The following is an 11,638-nucleotide window of genomic DNA, read 5'->3' as shown; positions in this document are numbered from 1 at the left end:
ATCCAGAATAACATAGATCCAGAAAAAGAAGGTGCACAGTTGGAACAAGAGCAGTTGTAGGGACAGTCTACAATGGCTTCTGAGAGGGAGTTTCAAGATCCATGTTGGTAAAAAGAACTGTGATCCTTTGTGAAGTTTAATGTGATTTACTTTATAATGCCTTTAACATCTGGATCAAATTGCTAAGGAATATATGGGATCTACCTTGATTCCATTTGGTATTTGAAGTGTGTTATGGGCGTGCATCATCCAAAAGTACTGCATGTATTTAGGATGTGAGAGTGGAAGTTGTTCATATATTGTTGATTGTATTACTGTTCTTGTGTAGTAAAGTTTATTGTTGTTTGTGGAAACTTGAGGCTTTGGTCTGTTAGTAAATCCCCTGGATCTTACATTTTGTCTACTTTTAAAAATAAAACTTACTGGACCCTAACCAGAACATAAATATAGTGGCCTTGTTCAAGATCATATTACCAGGAACGAGCAGTCCATGCAAAGATCTCATTGCATATGCGATAGTAGGAACTGCCGATGCTGGAGAATCTGAGATAACATGGTGTGAAGCTGGATGAACACAGCGGACCAAGCAGCATCAGAGGAGCAGGAAAGCTTTACGTTTCAGGTCGGGACCCTACTTCAAAAAATATGTTTTTTTTCTGAAGAAGGGCTCTGACCCAAAACATTGAGCTTTCCTGCTCCTCTGATGCTGCTTGGTCTGCTGTGTTCATCCAGCTTCACACCGTGGTATCTCATTTGCATATGATTGGCTACAGTTCATACTAATTGTTTTTCTGGGAGAAATCCAAAATTTCCTTTGATAATGAGCCACCATTTCCCAGCTTGGAAGGGAACTACACTTATCTCCACTTATTCTGAGGTACTTGAATGCACTCCCTGCAGGAGAATGCATTCATTGATTCCAGAGAGGATTCATTGTATAAGGCGAAGATAAATCGATTTTGGTCAAGTGGACATGGTAAATTATATAAAAAAGGCAGAATTATTAAAAGATCGGTGTAAGTTTATAATGAGTGATGGAAAAGCAGCTATTGTAGAATATGACAATCAAGTTGTTCGTGTGCATTCCTTGAGGTGAATTGGTACTGATTACATCTTCATTGACTCTGAACAAGTCATAGAAAGTAATGGGGCACCACACATTTCACATACATACATGCTGGTCAGTAATAAGGACCAGACTGTGCTGAAGGACTGACTCAATAAGAACAAATGATGCAAAGATAAAGGACAAACTATTTGGCCTGGTGGACAATAACCAAATATTGCCACTAAACTAACATATATGCCAGAAGGGGTGAGTGAATGAAGGAATATCACCATTATGAAGAGAGGAGGAAAAACCACCAAACACAAACAATTACTAAATGTGAAAGATACATGACAGGAGGTAAGATCCATGGATCATAGATGGGAAGCTATGGAAATTAAACAAATGGATCGAATGACATAGCATTTCTTAGTTAGGCCCAACATGCTGAAAACAGCTTCCATTCCGGTTAAAGCACACCCAGTAATCTTCCATCGGTATTACAAGGGAAAACTGAATGGCGTCTATGACGCTTGTTGATGATTTTCTGTGGTTAGTTCTACACATGTGAACACGATGTGGTAGATTTGAAACAACGGGAATTAAGATTAGAAGTCAGGTATCAGAAACCGTTAAATATAGAGAGTTAAAGATTAACTAATAAATCAGAACTGACTTTGGATCAACAGTTTTAGTTGGAAAGTGTTAATTACATCCTCATTGAAAACCTATGTAAGTGTTTGCCTTTCTAGCCAAAGCACAGAAATAAGATGCTTCTAAATATTCTCTTTATTTTGTTGGCTCAATGGACAATATTAATTATTCTTTGCAACCAAGAATATGATAAACCATGCTGTATATGAAGACACATTCAGAAGACTGTGAAGCATTGCTAAAAATGTTCATCTTTTCAGACCTTCATGTTTCCTGGTTCACAAAGGAAAATTAGTGCTAGTAGAAGCTATAGATATAGGATTGTTTTTATCCAATATTCGAAAGGAAATCTTGTACAAGGGGCAATCTGAGAAAAACCTGCCCATTGAATGTTATGAGTAACTGTTCTGTTTGGGACAATTACATTTGACAAAATGTGTTGCTAAGAAAAAGGTTGAGGATTGACCTTGCTCCAATCAGTCGGTTCTTGGCTCAGACATCAAGTGACGTTTGTTACCACATTTTACCAAGTTCACCTCACTAACTACCTATCTGGCCCAGATATGATCCTCTTGTTCAATTCCAGGCCCATATCATCGTATGCCATTTCCCAAACAATTCACCATTACTGGGATATCCTAGCCATCTACAGGAAGGGGCAGCAATATAGCGAGTTATTCAATTCCCTTCTGCACTCTGCCAGCATAATTACAACCATCTTCTCCCCAATACTTCACACTCATTCCATCTCTTTTATTGTATGCACCTTCCACCAAGGCTTTCTCACGATTCCTTGCAATATCTTTCCTCACTCATTTTCTTTATTCATTCACAGGATGACAATGATGCCGCTGGCAGCATTTATTGCCCATCCCTAACTGCTGAGAGGTGGGACTGGAGTCACATGTAGGCCAGACCAGGTAAGGATGGCAATTTCCTTCCCTAAAGGATATTAGTGAGACAGATGAGTTTTTCTGACAATTGACATTGGATTCATGGTCATCATTAGACTGTTAATTCCAGATATTTATGGAATTCAAATTCCACCATCTGCCATGGCAAGTTTTGAACCTGTGTCCCCAGAATATTATATGGGACTCTGGATTAACAGTTTGTCAATAATGTCAAGAGGCCATTACCTCCCCAATATCATCCATCCCAACCCCTGCAGACAGGTTCAAGTCTCTATCAAGATGTCATTTACTCACTGTCCGCCAGTCCAAGCCTCTCAGTACCTGCTAATGGCAGCTGGTCAAGCAGCTGAGTTTAAATCTCCGATATAATGGGAACTGCAGATGCTGGAGAATTCCAAGATAATAAAATGTGAGGCTGGATGAACACAGCAGGCCAAGCAGCATCTCAGGAGCACAAAAGCTGACGTTTCGGGCCTAGACTCTTCATCAGAGAGCCCTCTCTGATGAAGGGTCTAGGCCCGAAACGTCAGCTTTAAACTCAAAGATAATAAAATGTGAGGCTGGATGAACACAGCAAGCCAAGCAGCATCTCAGGAGCACAAAAGCTGACGTTTCGGGCCTAGACCCTTCATCAGAGAGGGCTCTCTGATGAAGAGTCTAGGCCCGAAACGTCAGCTTTTGTGCTCCTGAGATGCTGCTTGGCCTGCTGTGTTCATCCAGCCTCACATTTTATTATCTTTGAGTTTAAATCTCCATTCCTTACAAATATTGACCAATTTATCTATTATTACTTAGCTCACTGCATGTTATCCACAGCTGTACCCCAAAATCTTTCGGACCTGATTTCCCCATGCCTCCCAATTGAAAATAGCAAACTGTTGCTCAAAAGGCTGTCAACGAGCCTAAAAAGCTGTTAATTGGAGGCTTGCCACCTCACCCCCAATCATTCTTTGAGAATCCCTCACAATTCAGAAGCATGAGATTCTATTGATGTTGTCTGAATGTGACTTTCAATACACGTTCCATTTCAATAAGCTTGTGCTTTTGAAAATCCAGGCCCTGAGTATCTAGTTGGAAGAGTGGGAAGAACGAGAACTTGTGCAAAATAAAGATATCATGACAACTGCCAGGAAACTGGGCCTAACCTGTATGACTTGTGTCAAATATATACACTCAAAGAGTGAAGCCTTTCTGATTCATATGTTTTCCATGTTCTTGATATACTCATTTGCTTCATTTAGAGGTGCTATGGAAATGCAATTCATGCAGCAATGAAAATCTTTGTTAGCAATTCCATTTTCTTCATGACAGAGAGCACCTTTGCCAGAAGAAGTGGGGAATTCCTACCCTAAACCCAGAATGTGGAAATTAGATTAGGTAAATTGTGGAGATTAGACTGAGCTAAGGGCATAACAAAGTGTGGAGCTGGATGAACACAGCAGGCCAAGTAGCATCTTAGGAGCACAAAAGCTGACGTTTCGGGCCTAGACCCTTCATCAGAAAAGGGGGATGGGGACAGGGTTCTGAAATAAATAGTGAGAGAGGGAGGCAGATCGAAGGTGGATAGAGGAGAAGATAGGTGGAGAGGAGGCAGACAAGTTAAACGGGCAGGGATGGAGCCTGGAGAGGTGAGTATAAGTGGTGAGGTAGGGAGGTGATTGGTCAGTCCGGGGAGGACAGACAGGTCAAGGGGGTGCGGGATGAGGTTAGGAGGTAGGAAATGGAGGTGCGGCTTGAGGTGGGAGGAGGGGATAGGTGAGACAAAGAACAGGTTAGCGAGGCAGGGACCATCTGGGCTGGTTTTGGGATGCAATGGGGGGAGGGAAGATTTTGAAGCTTGTGAAATCCACACTGATACCATTGGGCTGCAGGGTTCCAAAGTGGAATATGAGTTGCTGTTCCTGCAATGTTCGGGTGGCATCATTGTGGCACTGCAGGAGGCCCAGGATGGACATGTCATCTAAGGAATGCGAGGGGGAGGTGAAATGGTTCACGACTGGGAGGTGTAGTTGTTTATTGCAAACCGAGCGTAGGTGTTCTGCAAACTGGTCCCCAAGCCTCCACTTGGTTTCCCCAATGTAGAGGAAGCCACAATGGGTACAGCGCATGTAATATACCACATTGGCAGATGTGCAGGTAAACACTTGCTTGATGTGGAAAGTCATCTTGGGGCCTTCACCTCCGCTGCATCTGCTCCCAGGATGAGGCATTCCACTCCCATACATCCCAGATGTCCTCATTGTTTCAGGACTGCAACGTCCCCCCCCGCAGTGGTGGAGAACGTCCTTGATCATGTCTCCCGCATTTACTGCAACTCATCCCTCACACCCCGTCCCCACAATAACCGCTAAAAAACAATCCCCCTCGTCCTCACATACCACCCCACCAATATCTGGATACAACTCATCATTCTCCGACACTTCCGTCATCTACAATCCGACCCCACCCCAAAGACATTTTTCCATCCCCACCCTTGTCTGCCTTCCAGAAAGACCACTCTCTCTGGGACTCCCTTGTCTGCTCCTCACTCCCCTCCAACCCCACCACACCCGGCACTTTCCCCTGCAACCGCAGGAAGTGCTACACTTGGCCTACATCTCCTCCCTCACCCACATCCCAGGCCCCAAGACAACTTTCCACATCAAGCAGATGTTCACCTCTCCAGGCTCCATCCCCGCCCCTTTAACTTGTCTGTCTCCTCTCCATCTATCTTCTCCTCTGTCCGCCTTCGATCCACCTCCCCCTCTCTCCCTATTTATTTCAGAACACTCTCCCCATCACCCGTTTCTGATGAAGGGGCCTAGGCCCAAAACGTCAGCTTTTATGCTCCTAAGATGCTTCTTGGCCAGTTGTGTTCATCCAGCTCCACACTTTGTTATCTCGGATTCTCCAGCATCTGCAGTTCCCATTATCTCTTTGCTATGAGCATGTTGGCTCTCAGTGTTTTTTCAGACAGCTAATGTACCCCTTTACAAAACTAAGATACCCCTGCAGATATTGAAACAGTACACGGTGGTGAGGGTCAGGGATCCCTTGGGGGTGACATCAAGTACCCTTTGGGGATGGGCATCAGGTGCCCTTTAAGATTGTTAATTATGGAGAAGCTAGTTCATAAGAGGTACATGAATCCCTTGTTACAGCTGAACTTGTCAAGAACTGCTAAATGTTTAGAATTGTTATCAACTTGTCAAGAAGTTCCAAAATGTGTTCTCGTTTTAATGAATTAAAGCGTCTTTTTTCTCAATAGAGTGTAGTCTACAAAATAGAATTTTAAATGGAGTTTTATTTTTCTCTCCTATCTGTATGAATACATGTGGGTATTTCAACTCCATGCTGCGTGGTAATCATCCTTGTTCATGCATATACGCAAGCTCTGTGCTGTGCTGTAATGGTTACTATCATGCATATTTGCAAGTTTCATTATCCATTGTACCAAGTTATTGTTCTTGCAAATGTGCAAATTCTATGCCATACTGTAATGGTTCTTGTTCATGCATATGTGCAAGCTCCATGCTGTATGGCAATTTTTCATCTATGTGCATACATTAAACTGAGCATTTTCCCTTTTATTCATCAGCCAGTTAAATAATTGTTTATAGAGTCATAGAGCCAAAGAGATATACAGCATGGAAACAGACCCTTTGGTCCAACATGCTCATACTAACCAGATATCCTTTAAAAAGTTAGTCCCACTTGCCAGCATTCGGCCCATATCCCTCTGATCCCTTCCTTTTCATATACCCATCCAGATGTCTTTTAAATGTTGTAATAATACCAGCCTCCACCACTTCATCTGTCAACTCATTCATATGCACTATCCTCTGTGTGAAGAATTTTCCCCTCAGGTCCCTTTTATATCTTTCCCCTCTCACCTTAAACCTATGCCATCTAGTTTTGGACTCCCCCACCCCAGGGAAAAGATTTTCCTAATCACCCATCCATGCCCCTCATGATTTAATAAACCTCTATAAGGTCATCCCTCAGCCTCTGACCCTTCAGGGAAAACAGCCCCAGTCTATTCAGCCTCTCACAAAGCTCAAACCCTCCAACCCTGGCAATCCTCCAATCCTCATAATTTTTTTCTGAACCCTATCAAGTTTCACACATCCTTCCTATAGAAAGGAGATGAGAATTGCATGAAACATTCCAAAAGTGACTGAACCAATGTTCCGTACAGCTGCAACATGACCTCCCAACTCCTATAGTCAATGCATTGACCAATAAAGGCAAGCATACCAAATGCCGCCTTCACTATACTATCTACATGCAACTCCACTGGCGGGGAACTATGATCCTGCACTCTAAGATTTCTTTGTTCAGGAGCATTCCCTAGGACCAGTACTTCTGGTCAACTTACAAGGTCCTAAAGAAGTGGCTGATGTTATCTTGGCAGGTATGTGCCAAGTACGATGCCTTGTCAACTTTCATATAGTATCATGTAAAATGTGACTACTGCTATTGAAAAACTTCTTAACCTTCTAGTATAAGGATTAAATAGACATTCAAACAAAGGTATCAGTAGGTCTGTTGGAACTCCAAAAACATTAGCTCCCGAAGTAAACTAGTGAAGGACACTGAGCTTCTCGCAGATATCTTGTGCTGCATGCTGTGCTTCTGATGGGTTTTCTTTACCTACAAAACCTTGTCTTGAAGTAGTTTTGTGCTAAACTCTCATTCTAATAAAAGAGCTCATGGCAAGTTTAATAACTACGAACAAGGTCACTACAAAACTGTACAGATAGATGGGCAGCTTATGCAGAACTACTGAGAAACTTTGGAGGCTGAAAATAATTTCCAGAATATGAATATAAAATAGTTCTGCAGTTTTAAGTTACTTAGTGAGCTCATATTTCTCATGTTCTCTATCCATAATCCGTAACACTCGGAAGGTCATGTGTGCTGTGATTCCATGATCTATTATTAGCTACAGCAACGGATGGAAATTTACCAGCATCTTTTCCAATTTAAGACAGGACAGCAGTGTACCTTGGAAATCCCAGGATATATAAACTGGGTAAGCAAATACGTAAAACAGAACAAAATACATGTTTGAACAATTTAGTGTAATGTATTTCTAAAAGAAACATTTGAATTTGTATTGTGAATAGAATGATTCATTTTGTTATAGAGATGCGTGCTTTCAAAATATCATGTATGACAAATTAACAATGAGATTAGCATATGAATATTGCAAAATTGTTAGTGCAGAATGAGGCCATTTGGCCGATTGTGATTGTTACTGCTTTCTGAATGAGCAACTTGCCTAATGACATTCCCTAGCTTTACCTTGTAACTCTATTATTTCTTTTCATCTAACTTCTGAAACCCTCAATTCAACTGGTCTCCATCTCACACTAAAACTCCTTACCCTTGTAGTCTATGCCTCTTAATATGGCCTAGAATACTATATGGTGTATTAACACCCGTCCTTCCACCAGGCCAGCCACCTTCAACGTGCATGTATTCATCCAGATCCCTCTGCAATGCACTCTTAGTAGAATTGAGCTCTTTAATTTGTGCGGTCTTTCCATGTTGCTCCTGACAGAATGAATCCAGTCACATTTCCAAGCATTGAACTCCATCTGCCATCTGTCTAACCGCTTCAGAAAATTGTATATGTCCTGTTGAAGTTCCACAGTACCCACCTCAGTTCACAAAGCATCCGAGTTTTGTATCTGCAGAAAATTTGTGCTCTGTACACCAAAGACGAGGTCCTTGATATATAATGGGAAAAGAAAATGTCCCAGCTGCTGGAATTTTCTGCCATCAAAAATGGGTAAGGCTGAAATATTGAATGTCTTCAAGAATGAATTAGATATGATTCTTAGGGCTAAAGGGATCAGAGAGCATGGGGAGAAAGCAGGAACATGGCACTGAGTTGGATGATCAGCCATAATCATGTTGAATTGCAGAGCAGGCTCAAATGTTCTACTCTTGATACTAGTTTCTATGTTTGTATGATGCACTGTAGTAAGTGAGCAAGCCTTGTTTGACAACTTGTTCCCTTTACAGGACTTCTATCACCTAGAAGAACATGGGCAGCAGATACATGGGAACACTATCACCAACCCATTCACCATCCCAAACTGGAAATATATCACTATTCATTCATTGTTCCTGTGTCAAAATCCTGAACTTCTTCCGTCATAACACATTGGCTGTTCCTACACTCCGAGGAGACTACAGCAGTTCAAGAAGGCAACTGACCAACAGCTTCAGGACAATAAATGCTTGCCCAGTCTATATCAGATGAGTAAATAAAAAGGCCTTCTTTTCAATTTATGATGATAGTTATAAATATAGAATGTCAAATTTTAACTTCTATCCTCTGACTGTTATACCTATACATTTTATGGACTAGAACAGTTTAAAAAAGAAATGTAGATCTAAACTCTGAAGAAAGGTCTAGGCCTGAAACGCCAGCCTTCCCGCTCCTCTGATGCTGCTTGGCCTGCTGTGTTCATCCAGCTCTATACCTAGTTATCTCAGATTCTCCAGCATCTGCATTTCCTACTGTCTCTGACAGATTGAAGCACTTTTGAGGAGACCCATGGGGACTAAATTAAACTGTCTGCACTGAAATTGTCATTTTCATCTAAAGACATTAAAAGCATGCAATTGAGATTTAGGAAATTCACATCTCCTATTCATTTACAGGTGTGTGATAATTTTCTGTAGTAAAATAACAAAAGGATCCAGTAAGCCAGCTTGGAAAAGCAATGACTTTGGAATATACATTGAATTATATTTCAACCGCTGCTTTTTAACAATGGAGAAGAGAGCAAAGAAAAAGGAATGTATAAACCAGGACTGGAAGACTCTCTTTCTGCCTGTTTCTGTTATGATCTTGTATGTAGAGGAACTGAAGGTAGGCAGCTATTTTGGCTGATGACTGAGTTTACACACAGACACATAAACTCGGTGAAATTAGGATCTCAAAGATATCATAGACGAGAGTGAGATAAGGCAAGGAAAATATCCCTGATACAAGACATAAAAGGGAAGTCAGGCAGAAACTGTCCCTGGCCATTAAAAGGAGCAATCTGAAGGGAGACAGGTGGGAAACTGCCTCTGAGATACTGGGGAGCTATAATTAATAGTTTTACAACACATAATGTAGCCATTCAATCTATTGTGTCTACACCAACCAACAAAGATCGGACCACAGAGATAATGGGAACTGCATATGCTGGACAATCCAAGATAATAAAGTGTGAAGCTGGATGAACACAGCAGGCCAAGCACCATCTCAGGAGCACAAAAGCTCCCGTTTCGGGCCTAGACCCTTCATCAGAGAGGGGGATGGGGTGAGGGTTCTGGAATAAATAGGGAGAGAGGGGGAGGCGGACCGAAGATGGAGAGTAAAGAAGATAGGTGGAGAGGAGAGTATAGGTGAGGAGGTAGGGAGGGGATAGGTCAGTCCAGGGAAGACGGATAGGTCAAGGAGGTGGAATGAGGTTAGTAGGTAGGAAATGGAGGTGCGGCTTGGGGTGGGAGGAAGGGATGGGTGAGAGGAAGAACAGGTTAGGGAGGCAGAGACAGGCTGGGCTGCTTTTGGGATGCAGTGGGGGGAGGGGATGAGCTGGGCTGATTGTGTGATGCAGTGGGGGGAGGGGACGAATTGGGCTGGTTTTGGGATGCGGTGGGGGAAGGGGAGATTTTGAAGCTGGTGAAGTCCACATTGATACCATTGGGCTACAGGGTTCCCCAGCAGAATATGAGTTGCTGTTCCTGAAACCTTCGGGGCAAGTGTAGCACTTCCTGCAGTTGCAGGGACCCCACCACCCAAGACATTTTTCCATCCCCACCCTTGTCTGCTTTCTGGAGAGACCACTCTCTCCGTGACTCCCTTGTTCGCTCCACACTGCCCTCCAACCCCACCACACCCAGCACCTTCCCCTACAACTGCAGGAAGTGCTACACTTGACCCCACACCTCCTCCCTCACCCCTATCCCAGGCCCCAAGATGACTTTCCATATTAAGCAGAGGTTCACCTGCCCATCTGCCAATGTGGTATACTGCATCCATTGTACCTGGTGTGGCTTCCTCTACATTGGGGAAACCAAGCGGAGGCTTGGGGACCGCTTTGCAGAACACCTCCGCTCGGTTCGCAATAAACAACTGCACCTCCCAGTCGCAAACCATTTCCACTCCCCCTCCCATTCTTTAGATGACATGTCCATCATGGGCCTCCTGAAGTGCCACAATGATGCCACCCAAAGGTTGCAGGAACAGCAACTCATATTCCGCTTGGGAACCCTGCAGCCCAATGGTATCAATGTGGACTTCACCAGCTTCAAAATTTCCCCTTTCCCCACCGCATCCCAAAACCAGCCCAGCTCATCCCCTCCCCCCACTGCATCCCAAAAGCAGCCCAGCCTGTCTCTGCCTCCCTAACCTGTTCTTCCTCTCACCCATCCCTTCCTCCCACCCCAAGCCGCACCTCCATTTCCTACCTACTAACCTCATCCCACCTCCTTGACCTGTCCGTCTTCCCTGGACTGACCTATCCCCTCCCTACCTCCCCACCTATACTCTCCTCTCCACCTATATTCTTTTCTCTCCATCTTCGGTCCGCCTCCCCCTCTCTCCCTATTTATTCCAGAACCCTCACCCCATCCCCCTCTCTGATGAAGGGTCTAGGCCCGAAACGGGAGCTTTTGTGCTCCTGAGATGGTGCTTGGCCTGCTGTGTTCATCCAGCTTCACACTTTATTATCAAAGATCGGACCACATCCCATTTTCCAGCTTTTGGCCCATAGCTTGCAGGCTGTGGGAACGCAAGTAAACGTGTAATGCAATGGATGATGTTAGCATGCATGTATTTTAGAAAAGCCTTCAAATAAGTTCCCACACTCTAAGATCAGAACATGCAGAATTGCTGGACCATGAGTAGAATGTATCATACAAGACAACACAGAAAACAGAGATTTTGATTTATACTGAAAGGGAACACATTTTCACAGGGCATTTAGTCCAGTAATACATGCCAGTATTGGAAAGGGGTTAAGGGCGCTGTATT

This window comes from Stegostoma tigrinum, chromosome 20 (assembly GCF_030684315.1).
Source record: "Stegostoma tigrinum isolate sSteTig4 chromosome 20, sSteTig4.hap1, whole genome shotgun sequence".
Taxonomy (NCBI): domain Eukaryota; kingdom Metazoa; phylum Chordata; class Chondrichthyes; order Orectolobiformes; family Stegostomatidae; genus Stegostoma; species Stegostoma tigrinum.
This window is presented reverse-complemented; position numbering follows the sequence as displayed.